Consider the following 14,886-nt stretch of genomic DNA (forward strand, 5'->3'; position numbering starts at 1 on the left):
GTTTGTTTCATTTGTTTGTGAGCTTTTCCAAATGTGGTATTGCAAAATGGGTTTTCTGAGGTTCTAAAGAAAGATTGAGTGTGTGATTCATGTTATTGGCCACTGAAGTCATTGTGTTTATACTTTTTCATTGTGCCCTGTGTTCCTGTAGAGGTAACAAGTAGAGTGACATGAGCAAGGTGTCTCTTTTTCTGTGATTGCATTTGTGGCAGACCCCTTCAAACCAGGGTGAAAGGGGTGCTTCACTTTCTTTAATTTCAGAATTAGTTTACCAGTGTTCTTTGGGAGAAGATCTTAATAACAAAACCGGTAACAAGGTCTCTCCGCCCCTTGCAGTTTTTGGTTTCTGGCCCAGGCTATACCGTCTCCCCAAAGAAGTTCTGCTATAACACAGTAGGACTGCTGGACCAGAGGTTCTGCTATAACACAGTAGGACTGCTGGACCAGAGGTTCTGCTATAACACAGTAGGACTGCTGGACCAGAGGTTCTGCTATAACACAGTAGGACTAATGGACCAGAGGTTCTGCTATAACACAGTAGGACTGGTGGATCAGAGGTTCTGCTGTAACACAGTAGGACTGCTGGATCAGAGGTTCTGCTCTAACACAGAAGACCTGGTTAGGACCAGGTTAGGAAGAACAGTACCTTGATGGCAAGCTACCTGAACCTTGAACCCTGGGTCCCAACACCAGGATTAGTTGAGCTGAAGAGTAGCTAACATTGGATTCAATGCCCAAGCACAATATGGTGCTTATGTGAGGGGGACCCACACAGAGGAGGATGACAAGGTAATTGCTAAGTTAGGAGCAGGTAGACAGATTTACAGGTGGACCATGGGTGGACAGGTGTACAGATGTGGTGTGTGAATGACCACCTGAAGAATGCAAAAGTGGAAGTGGCATTCAGGAGCTGGCGAGTGGTAAAGTGCTGGTTACGTGGCTGCAGCAGGTGGCCTATTGTCTCAATGCTAAATGCCAAACCAATGAGGGAATCATTCTAGTTGCTGGTCAGCTTCATGGATATTTGGTCTGCCTTCATCTGCCAGTGGAAAACAGAAACAAATGCTACATTACACCAGCGCCTTAAACACAGTATGAAAATGACATGTCTAAGAAACTCAAGGGGAGAACAAGGAGGCAGAAATAGAAAGGGCTAGTTATGAGAAGCTATCTTACTCTAAATGTTACCCAATCACATTTGATGTTTTGTGTGTGCAAACTGTTCTGGTAAATGTCACTCTGACAGAGACAAGACTGGCTCTCCAGAGCAAGGCCCCCAGGGGCCCAGGCTGCCACTCCAGTTAAGTTCTTGTTGCTGGTTGACGTCAAACAGGACCCTGACTGGCTGGCTCGCTGCCTGCTGCCCATAGGCCACCACCTCCAATTAAAATACACGCTGTGCACCATAGAATTATTATATTGGGTCATAGAACATTATATTATTCAGTATTATATTATATTTGATTATATTGTGTTACTATACTACTAATACTATATTATATCATATATGAACAGGGCTAATTGGATTGCTACGCTGCATTTTTCTATTCTATTATTCTATATTGTTCTTTATTGTTTTAATATACAGTATATTCAGTAATACTATCTATTAAGTGTTGTTATGAATATACATCCTTGATGTAATATGTACATGTGTTTTCCCAATGACTTATAATTATATATATATACCTCAAGAGCTGTCGTCCACGTCAGACCTGTCCCTCTCCCTGCATCACAGGGAGACTAACTCTGCCTGACAGGGTGGCTAAATGATAGCTCTCTCCCTTCTGCTCCACTACTGCATCGGCCCACTGCCATTCGTCAGCTCCAACTGCCACTTTATGACGCCCGTGTTCACAGGCCTTTCAGTCTAATGGCAACCACTTGTTCTGCTGCACTAAACGCCCCTTCTTCTCCACTGCCTTTTGTTTTTGCATATTCAATGTATTGTTGCATATTCCATGACTTTTCATCAATGAATTTGAATTGATCAAACACCAAAATTTAAACGTGGAAACAATAAACAGATGATACTCACAAACAGATAAAAACAGATAAAATATATAAGTATATATATATATATATATATATACATACTATACTGTAATGTAAACAATATATATATATATATATATATATATATATATATATAAAATTATATATTTATTTATATATTTATATAGATATATAAATATATATTTACATTTACATTTAGGGCATTTAGCAGACGCTTTTATCCAAAGCGACTTACAATAAGTGCATTTGTCATAAGAAGTGAAACAATATATCGCTGTTGGTACAGTAAAGATGTTCATAGAACCAAGTGCAAGTATTAACAATCGCCAGGCTAACCCCATTCCCCGTATACAGCAGTGATAGCTAGCTACTGCATGCACAACACAATTAAGTACATGCTACACAATTAAGTACAATGAATGAATAAAACCTGCATTAAGTGCGTTCATCAGGGAGTCCAGCTAGGAGCGAGTTGCAGTAGTCCAGGCGGGAGTGGACCAGCGCTTGGACTAGAAGTTGAGCTGCTTCCCTTGTGAGGAAGGGCCGTATCCTGCGGATGTTGTAAAGTGAAAATCTGTAGGATCGGGCCACTGCGGTGATGTTGGCGGTGCAACATAACTTCCCCGGTATTAGGAGTAGCTCAGTCTTGTTGAGGTTAAGCCTCAGGTGATGGGCAGTCGTCCAAGTGCTGACGTCTGCCAGACATTCAGATATGCGAGTTGCAATCAGGGCTTTGTCAGAGGAGGGGAATGAGATGAATAGCTGAGTGACGTCGGCATAGCAGTGATATGAAAAACCGTGTGATGTAATTACAGAGCCTAGAGATCTGGTATAGAAGAGAGAGAAAAGAGAGAGAAGAGAGAGAGGTAACAGAAGGGGCCCCAGTACAGAGCCTTGAGGGACACCTGTGTCAAGTGTGTAAGGTTTGGACAAGGAGCCATTCCATGTGACCTGATAGGTGTGATTCGACAGGTAAGATGTGAACCAGGATAGGGCCGATTCAGCAATGCCAAGTTCGGCGAGAGTGGCAAGGAGGATCTGGTGGTTCACCATGTCAGGTCGAGGAGAATGAGAACCGATGAGAGGGACGAAACTCTGGCAGCAAGGAGGGACTCAGTCACCACGAGGAGAGCCGTCTCAGTGGAGCGTGCCTTCTTGAAGCCTGACTGGTGAGGGTCAAGCAAGTTGTTATGTGAGAGATAGGATGACAGTTGGTTAGAAATTGCACGTTCAAGTGTTTTAGAGAGGAATGAAAGAAGAGATACTGGTCTGTAGTTCTGGATCTCGGTGGTGTCAAGGGTTGGTTTTTTGAGGAGAGGCTTTATTCTGGCAGTCTTGAAAGACGCCGGAACAATTCCTGAAGTGAGGGAGGAATTGATGAGGGTGGTGAGAAATGGCAGGAGGTCAACCGAGATGGTCTGGAGGAGAGAGGAAGGGATAGGGTCAAGAGGGCAGGTGGTGGCATGGTTGGAGTTAACTATTCTATTGACCTCTTTGGAGGTGAGGGGGATGAAGTGGGTAAAACTCGGTCATATGCCGACTCCTCCGGCTGCTCTGCCGGTGGAGCAGTCCACATACGACCGAGAGGTCGGAACAATGGAGCATCGGAGAAATTATATGGACCTGAAGTGAACTGACAGCTGTCTGCTGAAACATCGCTTTCTCCTCCATGTCGCGTTTCAATCTGGACTTCAGAGAGTCAAAGCCAAAGTTATTTGGCTTTGACTGTCCAATTCCTTTCGCCCATGGGCAAGATAAACCAGACTAGGAGTCTTTACTTGTTGTGGAAGTACCGGAGAGTCGGAGAACCCGATGCAGTCTGTAAGATTCATAATATCAGAGAATACCCCCGTCAGTTCGGCCGCGGCGCAATGAATGAATAAAGATCGTAGTTATTTTACAACCTCGTTGATGAGCAACATTTAGAAAAACATGGACTTTTAATTCAGCCTTGGGTTAAATCGAAGCGTAGTGTGTACTGAATGCACGTTGATGATGATACACTCCTTATAGGGGGTAACTACATTGGCACGACACCGGCTTCCTCCATCTTCTGCGCCAGCTTTTTAAATAAATCGCCAACCCAAAGTTAGTTGACAGCTCTCTACTGAAAACATCTTTCTCCCACCGGAGCAGCCCCTCCGCCGCCCGTCCGTATACGGCATTCCCCGCCGCATCGCAAGGAATGAATAAACATCGCAAACACGTCGGGAGAAAAAAACATTTATTTTGACAGATGTGCCCGAAGGTACTACTTTACAACCTTGTTGATGACCCACATTTAGAAAACATGTAGCCTACTTTTAATTCAGCCTTGGGTGAAATGGAAGCGTAGTGTCCGTGTGTTTCCACCTTTAATGAATGCATGCCATGCACGCTCCCACGGCCAGGACACATGGCACACATTCTTGCACACATTCTTATAGGGGGTAACTACATTCACCGGCTTCCTCCATCTTCTGCGCCACCTTTTTAAATAAATCGCCGTTTCGCGTTATTCCTTATCCGATGGCGGCGACAACAACAACAACAACAAGACTATCGTCTCCTTCTACTTCCGGCTCACGGCCCCGGGAAAAGGTCTCGAGCATGCGCAGAACGCAAATCAACACATAAGCCGATTCGATTGGCTACATGCACACTTAGCTCAACTATGAATCGCATTATCTAGGGGTCTTAACTCGACTATGAGTAAGCCAATTCGATTAGAGTATAGCTCGACTAAGGTGTATACATGCATCTTAGTAATCCAATCATAGTTGCACTAAGCCAATAAATCGACTTTCTTGAGTGTCATGTAAACGCACTGACTCATTGATCTTATTCTGACTAATGACCCTTTTAAGTACTCCTCAGTAGGTGTTTTTGCAAACGATGTGAGTGACCACTGTCTGATTGCAGCAGTTAGAGACTCTAAGGTTCCTAAATCCAAACCTTGTTTTGTTGAAAGGCGAAACATGAAGTTGTTTGTTGAGCATGGATTTTTGCATGATTAATTTTATTTTGACTAGAATAGAATTGCCCTAATTGATGAGGTTGAAATTGCATGGAATTTTTTTCTCAATAGTTTTCTTGAAATCCTAAACAAACATGCCCCTATTCGTAAATTTAGAATTAAGGGGCGGGATAATCCCTGGTTGATCTGAATTGTCAAAACTATTCCACGAGAGAAATGTGGTCTGGTCAAAGGCAAGGCCAGAATCTGATGCTGGCTACATTTTAGACAGCTACGGAACAGATTTACTGTACTCCTCAGAAAAGCTAAAGCTGGATTCTTGTTTAATAAAGTTGCTTCCATGGGTACTCAGCCTCATTGATGGACAAACTGTTGTTGATTATGCTTTCAGCTTTAGCCCATTCACTGTTGGGGATGTACATAAAGCTTTAAAAGAACTAAATCCTCGTAAGGATTAGTCCAGATCACCTAGAGCCTTTCTTTAAAAAAAAAAAAAAAATAGCTGCGGATATCATAGCTGAACTCATCTCTTTAATCTTTCATTGGTCACAAATAAAAGTCCAAAGGCATGAAAGTGTTTTACCCAGTGTGCGAAATACCCATCTCCCGGGGTCCCATCTCCCGATTGTTGCGCAATATCGATCAAAATTTTCTCATGCAGTAGGCCTATAGCATACTTAGCAGACGTCAAGGCGCAAAGTCAAAGTACTTTGTGGGCGGTTCTATGGCGCTGTTGCTATTATGACGGCGAGATAAATGAGATTTGCGCCCGGTGTTCTGTCAATTTCTGCTACCCATCAGATTTTGCTACCTAGTGGTTCTGCGCATGCGCATGACGACGCTTATTGAATATTGGTGTAAAATATACATACTGTACCCCTGAAATCTCAAATAAAGACGTTATAATACAGCATCAAAATGTTTCTGTAGTGGGAGCATTGTTTGATAGAGGCAGTTGGTCAACAGATTAAATACTCTACCAAACACATAAGGTAGCACTTTTTGATAGGGTAGCATGATTTGATAGACTCTGATACTGTATTATAACGTCTTTATTGAAGAGTTAAGGGGTACAGTATGTATATTTTACACCAATACTACACCGCGGGTCAATAGTGTCGTCATGCGCATGCGCAGAACCACTAGGTAGCAAAATCTGACAAGGGAGCAGAAATTGGCAGAACACCGGCGGATATCTAAAATGGGTTGGGCTGAAACCCGTAGGTGTGTTTTGGGCGTAACATGCAATAAACCAATGAGAGTGGCATCTCCCATCTCCTTTAAGAGCCAGCGCATTTTGACTTGACGAGTTGATATTTTGACAGCGTGTTTGCATTCTCCGCTGAGACAGATGCATGACCACATGAATTTCAAACTTCAAATGGCTCAGTTTATGGCCAAATAATAGCCATAATTAACACATGGAATAGCGTTTTATTCTCCAACTTCAGAAACACTGATTCGTCATGTAAATTGCGGCAAAGACAACCTAAAACATGATATGCGGACGCGGTCCTCGATAGCCGCAACTGTGGGTCTATTTAATGATATGCGGCAATACATTAACAAACATCGTTTGTTACCACTACCAGTATTGTATATATTATCGTTATCGACTTGTGTTCATAATATGCATGTGTCCCCCTGTTAATATACATCGCCATGGACTGCATTATGCGTTACGTGTTTAATTTGCGTGTGTTTAGACAGATGGGCGCGCACACACACGCGCACCAAGCATCACCCGGTAAAACTGTTTTCTCACGATCAAATACTCATCAATCCTCAAAGTAATGGGCTTGTACACGATGTCTGGGTCAAGAACATATGTGTTTGCTGTAGGCCTACGGTGTTTGCAGATGCATTGATTTAAAAGTACAACTTACCGCTGTATCAGCTGTTCTTTCCCAAATAATTTAACCAATCATTTACCCTAAAAATAGATTTTGTTTTGGAAGCCTGGAATATACTTTGCTCGAATGTATTATTGTTATTATTATTATTTGAACGCATGGCATAGCCTACTATACTTCATTCATGTTCATTCATGCAGCCCTATGGAAAAAAATGTTTCCACAATCCACACGCTATTTCTATGCAGTTTCACACGTATAAATAATCTTTGACCTCATAATATTTAAATCAGGTTAATAGTTTGCATGTTTGTGCTGTGTATAGCCTACGTGTGTGTAAGCGTAGGCTATGTTGTAGTTCCGACCTGCCATGGCACGTCAGTCAAAATATCAACAACATCAACAAGGTCTATAGCGCTATCCGCTATAGACCAGGGTATTTTTCGGTCAGTGGCGCAATTGCATTGGCGCATTTTTTAGATCACTAAAATAGCACCAAGTATCATTTTCGCCGATACGCCTCTCCAGGCGCAAGTGTAGTGGTGCCTGGTTGCTGCGGGGGAAATCAGCTTTGCGCCGGGTACAAACTAGCAACGACACATGCGTCGGTGTAGAAAGTCAATTGCGCCGGGCTCAAGATAGGGCGCTTCTTCTGTTTGGCGCACATGGCTAATTTGCATACGCACAGGACTGGCTGGCTCCGCTTGGTAAAAAATAGAACATATTTGTGGGTTTTTCTCATCATGCTGTTGGCTGGTTTATCAATTACCTCTCAGATAGGACTTAGACTACTAAACTTGAAGGCTTAGAATCCAAATTTGTGTCAGTCTGCAAGGGGGTCCCCCTTTTGGGCCCACTCTTAATTACTATCTATATCAATAGTGTGGGAGTGAATGTACAGAATGCATCATTTCATTTTTATGCAGATGATACAGTTATTTATTGCTTTGCATCCGCTAGGCAAGGCCTTTGAATATTTGCAAACTGCTTTTAACAAAGTGCAAGCTCAGCTTCACCAACTGAAGCTTGTACTTAATGCGGAAAATACCAAATGTATGATCTTCTCAAACTCCAGGAAGAGGGAATTAAACCTGAATATTGGAACAGTTCAGGGGGTAACTATTGAACAAGTTTCTTCCTACAAATATCTTGGTTTTTTAATGGATGACCAACTCTCTTTTAAGCCTCACATACATAACCTGGTAAAGAAACTTAAACTGAAGCTACTTGTTTTTTTAAGGACCTTGTAAGTCTTGTTTTTCTCTTTCTTCTAGAAGAAAACTAGTTGATGCCACATTTCTCCCCATAATGGACTATGGTTATTTTTTGTACATGAATGCCCCATCTCAGAGTCTTGAAATGCTGGATTCTGTATATCATGGTGCCTTAAGATTCATCTTAAACTGCAAGCCCCTCACTCATCACTGTACATTATACTCAAAGGTGAACTTGCTATCTCTATCAACACGCCGGCTTAGTCACCTTTATATCTTCTACAAAGCTATCATGGGCAGGTTACCAGTTTACATATCTGACTTTTTGTCATTTAAACAAAGTTCATATGGCCTGAGGTCTCAGGATATTGTTTTATTGAACGTCCCGCAAGCCAGGACAGAGTTGTTTAAAAGGGCTTACATGTTTGCTGCTCCATCTACTTGAAACGATCTACAGGGCAACCTCAAGCTAAAGTGTTTAATTCCTCATCATCCTCATCGTCATCCGCTTATCCGGGGTCGGGTCGCGGGGGCAGCAGCTCTAGCAGGGGGCCCCAGACTTCCCTTTCCCGGGCCACATTGACCAGCTCTGACGGGGAGATCCCGAGGCGTTCCCAGGCCAGTGTTGAGATATAATCTCTCCACCAAGTCCTGGGTCTTCCCCAGGGTCTCCTCCCCACTGGTCGTGCCTGGAACACCTCCCAAGGGAGGCGTCCCATCCTTCGACGGTGCTGTACCGACCCTCCCGGTCCGATAGTTTGCGGCTCAGGTACAGCACCGCCGGTCGGTCGGCCCCCCCCACCTGCTGGGTCAGGACCGCGCCCAACCCCCTATCCGACGCGTCTGCCTGCACGGAGAAAGGGAGAGTAAAATTAGGAGCACACAGGACGGCTTCCCCGCAGAGGGCTGTTTTAATAGCATAAAACGACACCTGACATGGCTCCGACCACTGGACCGTATCTGGGGCCCTCTTCCGGGTGAGGTCGGTCAAGGGGCTGGCCAGGTCGGAGAAGTTTGGGACAAACTGCCGATAGTACCCCGCCAGCCCCAGGAACCGCCTCACCTCCTTCTTGGTCCTGGGGCGGGGGGTGGCAGCGACCGCCGCGGTCTTACCGACCTGCGGCCGGACCTTCCCCCCCCCCAGTTGGAACCCCAGATACTGGATCTCCCTCCGCCCGATCACGCACTTCTTCGGGTTGGCCGTGAGCCCCGCCCGTCTCAGCGACTGAAGGACGGCTGCCACCTGCTGCATATGCTGCCCCCAGTCGTCTCCATAGATGACTATGTCGTCGAGGTAGGCAGCAGCATATGCAGCATGAGGTCGCAACACCCGGTCCATCAGCCGCTGGAACGTGGCTGGGGCCCCGAACAACCCGAACGGAAGTACCTTGAATTTGTACAGACCGAGCGGAGTGGAGAACGCCGTTTTCTCTCGGGCTGCTGGAGACAACGGAATCTGCCAGTAGCCCTTCGTGCAGTCCAGAGTCGTGTAGTAGGTGGCCATGCCAAGCCGGTCCACAAGCTCGTCGATCCGAGGCATCGGGTAGGCATCGAACTTAGACACCGCGTTCACCCTACGGTAATCCACACAGAACCGGACAGACCCGTCCGGCTTCCCCACAAGCACGACGGGGCTGCACCAGTCGCTGTGGGACTCCTCGACGACGCCCAACTCTAGCATTGCTGCCAATTCACGCCGTACCACGTCTTGCTTGTGTACGGGCAGCCTGTAGGGGCGTGTCCGCACCGTTAACCCCGGTTGCGTCTCGATGTCGTGAGTTATTAACGGGGTGCGACCGGGCAGGGGCGAAAAGACGTCGGCGAACTGGAGCTGTAGAGAGACCACGTCCGCCGCCTGACTCTCCGACAGATCCTCTCCTCGACCGACCGGAGGGATGGGCCCCGGGGCAGGGACTTCCGGTCCAAGCTCCTCTCCCTCCGGTAGCGTCGTGGCGAACGCGACCGGGACCACATCATTCCACCTTTTCAGGAGGTTGATGTGGTAGATCTGTCGGGCGTCGCCCCTGTCCGACCGCACTACCTCGTAATCCACGTCCCCGACTCGCCGTGTGACCACAAAGGGACCTTGCCACTTCGCGAGTAATTTGGTGTTAGAGGTGGGCAACAGAACAAGGACCTTGTCCCCCGGTGTGAGATCGCGTAATCTAGTCCCTCTGTCGTACAGGTGTTTCTGATTCTCCTGGGCTTGGCGCAAATGCTCACGTGACATTACCCCGAGTGAGTGGAGCTTTGCACGCAAGTCCATGACGTACTGAATTTCGTTTTTGCTGTCGCTGGACCCCTCCTCCCAGTTTTCTTTAATGAGGTCCAGGACGCCCCTGGGCCTGCGCCCATAGAGCAACTCAAACGGGGAAAATCCTGTGGAAGCCTGAGGCACTTCCCGCACCGCAAACAACAGAGGGTCTAGCCATTGATGCCAATTTCGAGCATCCTCCTGTACAAACTTCCGGATCATGGACTTTAACGTCCGGTTAAACCTCTCACACAAGCCGTCTGTGGCTGGGTGATAGACGCTCGTGCGGATGGCCTAGACCTTCAACAACCCGGGGGATTCACCAACTGGCACTCGGGGCAGGAGGCGCACCAGCTGCGCACTTCCGCCCGAATTCCCGGCCAATAGAACCGAGCCATTATCCAGTGTTTTGTCGTACCCCAAATGGCCCGCCATTGGGTTGTAATGCGCCGCCTGGAAAATCATTTCCCGGCGGCTCCTGGGTACCAGCAATTGGGTAACAACCTCCTCACTCTGGGTGTCACGACTCACCCGATAAAGCCTGTCCCTAATCACCACAAAGTGTGGGTAAGTCAGCACTGCGTCTGGCTGTACCCGAAGACCATCAATGGACATCACTTGGTCGAAGGCGGAGCGTAGAGTAGCGTCACGAGACTGCTCAAGGGGGAAATCGTCCACCGGTGGGAATGTCGGCGCTCGGACCTCGGGCTGAGACCCTCCCCCGATCCTTGACCAGCGTCGGACACCCTCGCATCGGCGCAGAACACAGCACATGACTTACATGTCCCTATCTGTCGTGTCCGTACTCCCGCACTCTCGCTAACTGCCCCTGGAAACCCAGCCCAATCTATCCCTAGAATCAGGGGGTACGTGAGGCTCGGACTAACCGCCGCCTTGACCCTATGCGTTTTCCCCCCATAACGAATTTCGATAGGGACCAAGGGATACGTGTGAACATCCCCGTGTATACACCTCACCAAAACGCTCGATGCCTCGACCAATGCCTCGGACCGCACCAGGCGCTGATGGATCATGGTCTGCATACAGCCGGAATCCAACAGCGCCTGGTACGTACCCCGTTGTATCCTCACCGGGATACGGTACGCCTCGCCGGGACCGTAGGGAGGGATCGGGGCACCGGTGACGCGGACAACCTGGCCCACCTCCATCATCGGGCAGTCCCTCCGAAGGTGTCCCGGCTGTCCGCACCGCCAACACCCCTCCCTTGCCGTCTGAGGGCCCGCCTGTGGGATGGGGGGGGAAGGTGATTCATGTGCCTGCTCTGGAGTGGGCCCCCCCCCCCACCTCGCTCTTGGTAGCGGGGTGGGGGGGTGGTGACTGTTCCATCGTCGCACTCCGCCCCACATTGGGCTCCACTGTAGCAAGGTTCAAGGAGTGGGCGGAGACAGGTTTGGCGTTCTCTCAGCCGGTTCGCTTTATTGCGCACAAAGCGAACAACAAATGAAACATAAGGCGAAATGAAATGAACAATCCGGTCCGCAACTACGGTGGCCAGGCTCTCTGCCGTTCGGCCCGTCCTTCTGTCCACACTGAGCGTCTGTCGCTCTCGGCTCTCTCTACTGAAAGGCAGAGCAGACACATAAATACACACTTCCTGATTGGGTCTGATTGCGGACACCTGTCGGCAATCAGACCCAATCGCCCCAGCAGACCTGGTGCTCCATACTCCCCCTACAGGCCAGACGCCGCCCCCCTCCACACCGCCCCTTGAGGAACCTAAGACCCTGAGGCCACAGCTCACAGCAGCTTCAGCAATGGAGGCTTTGAACACCGCCCACTCCGGCTCAATGCCCCCAACCTCCACAGGAATGCTAGAAAAGCTCCGCCGGAGGTGTGAGTTGAAGATCTCTAGGACGGGGGCCTCCTTCAGACGTTCCCAATTCACCCGCACTACCTGTTTGGGCTTACCAGGTCTGTCCAGAATCTTCCCCCATTCACTGATCCAACTCATCACCAGATGGTGGTTGGTTGACAGTTCCGCCCCTCTCTTCACCCGAGTGTCCAAAACATAAGGCCTCAGATCAGCTGACATGATCACGAAATCGATCATCGATCTTCGGCCTAGGGTACTCTGGTACCAGGTACACTTATGAGCACCCTTATGTTCAAACATGGTGTTCATTATGGACAATCCATGACTAGCACAGAAGTCCAGTAACAACCGACCACTGGGGTTTAGATCAGGGAGGCCGTTCCTCCCCACCACGCCTCTCCAGGTGTCTCCATCGTTGCCCACGTGGGCGTTGAAGTCTCCCAGCAGAACTACGGAGTTCCCTACCGGAGCCCCATACAGAACTCCATTCAGGGTCTCCAAGAAGGCCGAGTACTCTGAACTGCTGTTCGGTGCATACGCACAAACAACAGTCAGAGTTTTCCCCCCCACCACCCTTAGGCCTAGGGAGGCAACCCTCTCGTCCACTGGGGTAAACTCCAACACTCCAGCGCTCAGCCGGGGATTTATGAGTATCCCCACACCCACCCGGCGACTCACGCCCTGGGCAACTCCAGAGAAGAATAGAGTCCAACCCCTATCCAGGAGTACGGTACCAGAGCTGAGACTGTGCGTAGAGGTAAGCCCCACCAGATCTAACTGGTAGCGCTCCACCTCCCTCATAAGCTCCGGTTCCTTTCCCCACAGTGAGGTGACGTTCCACGTCCCCAGAGCCAGCTTCTGCCGCTCGGGTCTGGTCCGTCAGGACCCCTGACTTTCACTGCCACCCAAGTGGCAGCGCACCCGACCCCAGTGGGTCTCCCTGCAGGTGGTGGGCCCACAGGATGAAGAGGGGGGGGGTCCCACGTAGCTTTTTCAGGCTGTGCCCGGCCGGGCTCCATGGCAAACCCGGCCACCAGCCCTCCATCTGGGCCTGGCTCCAGGCGGGGGCACCGGGCTTCCTCCAGGTAGGGTCTCTCCTCCTCTATTCCGTTTGTTCATGGGGTCTTTGTGAACCATTCTTAGTCTGGCCCCTCAATTCCATTTTTTAATTTAATGGAATTAAAAAAAAACTTATTTAAAACTATAGAACATGAGGCTACCCATATGTGCAAATGTTATAAGTAGTTTATCTTGTCCAATGCCCTGTAATTGCACTTGAGGTTGTCTATGTCTTATATTTGTTTTGTTTTTAATTGTTTTATACTGTATGTGCTGCAGCTATCCTGGCCAGGTCTCTCTTGAAAAATAGATTTTATATCTCAGAGACTAACCTGGTAAAATAAAGATTATTATTATTAGGTGCCAAGCACAAAGTGCGAGGAACCTATTGTAATTGTTAGTTTTATTATTATTATTATTATTCCGCCGCGTTTGCATTACACTGCCTAAACCGCTCGTTATTATTATTATTATTATTATTATTATTATTATTATTATTATTATAAATGAACCAAGAGGAGGATAAAATGGTTTTTTTAATGGCTCATTTACAACCTCTACAACCGAGTGCAGTGGTTCAAGAAGAAACATATTGAACATCTTTCCCCCATTGGGGAGGAGGGTCAGTGGAAGCAGAATGTGTGTCTCCTACTTCTGATATCACTTCACTAGTGTTGTGTATGATCTAAGATCATAGGTCTATCCTGCGCTGCGGAGTGTTTCTGCAGTCGTGGTTTGAGTTGCATGGACTGATGTAGCCCTCTAGTGGACTTCCTTATGCTGAGCAGGGCCAGGTTTGATACAAAACATGGTGCTTGATGGGTTATGAAGTCAGCACAACATATATATACATATATGGCATATAAGATAATATATACGATTATCTTATATATTATATTATGTTATATTATAAATCGTTGAAGAGGGCAGGTGACAGTAGCCCCCCTTGTCAAACTCCATTACCAACACTGAAGGGACCAGAGACACTACTGCCCCATCTGACTTGCATACTCTGGTTAGCATACCAGTATGCAAGTATTCTTATAATGCTTGCAGGTACACCCTTTTGATTTATTTTTGTTAAATAGCTTCTGGTGATTGACTGTATCAAATGCCTTAGAGGCATTAATAACGCCAATTAGAACAGAGGAATTTTGCCCTCTATACATTTCTACTATTTATTTTAAACTATAAATACACAACTCAGTGCCAAGCTTCACTTTGAAACCAAACTGATTGTCTCTGGTATAATATAATAACCCATTCATCTAAAAGAATACTCTCCAGAACTTTGGAAATCACACTTGCCAGTGTGATTGGCCTATAATTGTCCATGCTCCCAATCTTCCCTGCTTTGTTCTTAATGACAGGCACACATAGAGTTGGGCAACAGCCAACATAGAGTCGGGCAACAGCCCATGTGTCATAAAGCCAGTGAAACATATGGCAAGTAGTTACTACTTTTATTTGATAAATATTGACGAATCAACGTTACCACCTCACAAAAACGAACCAGATGTGTGACTTTAGCTTTGTGAATCTGAGTACAGGCGTGGCTCATGCCAACTGTCGGTTTGAAGAACGTCCATGAGACAAACTGGAAGTGCAGGGTGAGTGGTACACATGAGTCAGTCCACAGGTAGGGGTGAGTGATGGTACATCAGTCAACAGGTGGGGGTTAGTGATGGTACATCAGTCAA

This window comes from Micromesistius poutassou (genome assembly GCF_964030765.1).
Source record: "Micromesistius poutassou genome assembly, chromosome: 13".
In the NCBI taxonomy this organism is placed as follows: domain Eukaryota; kingdom Metazoa; phylum Chordata; class Actinopteri; order Gadiformes; family Gadidae; genus Micromesistius; species Micromesistius poutassou.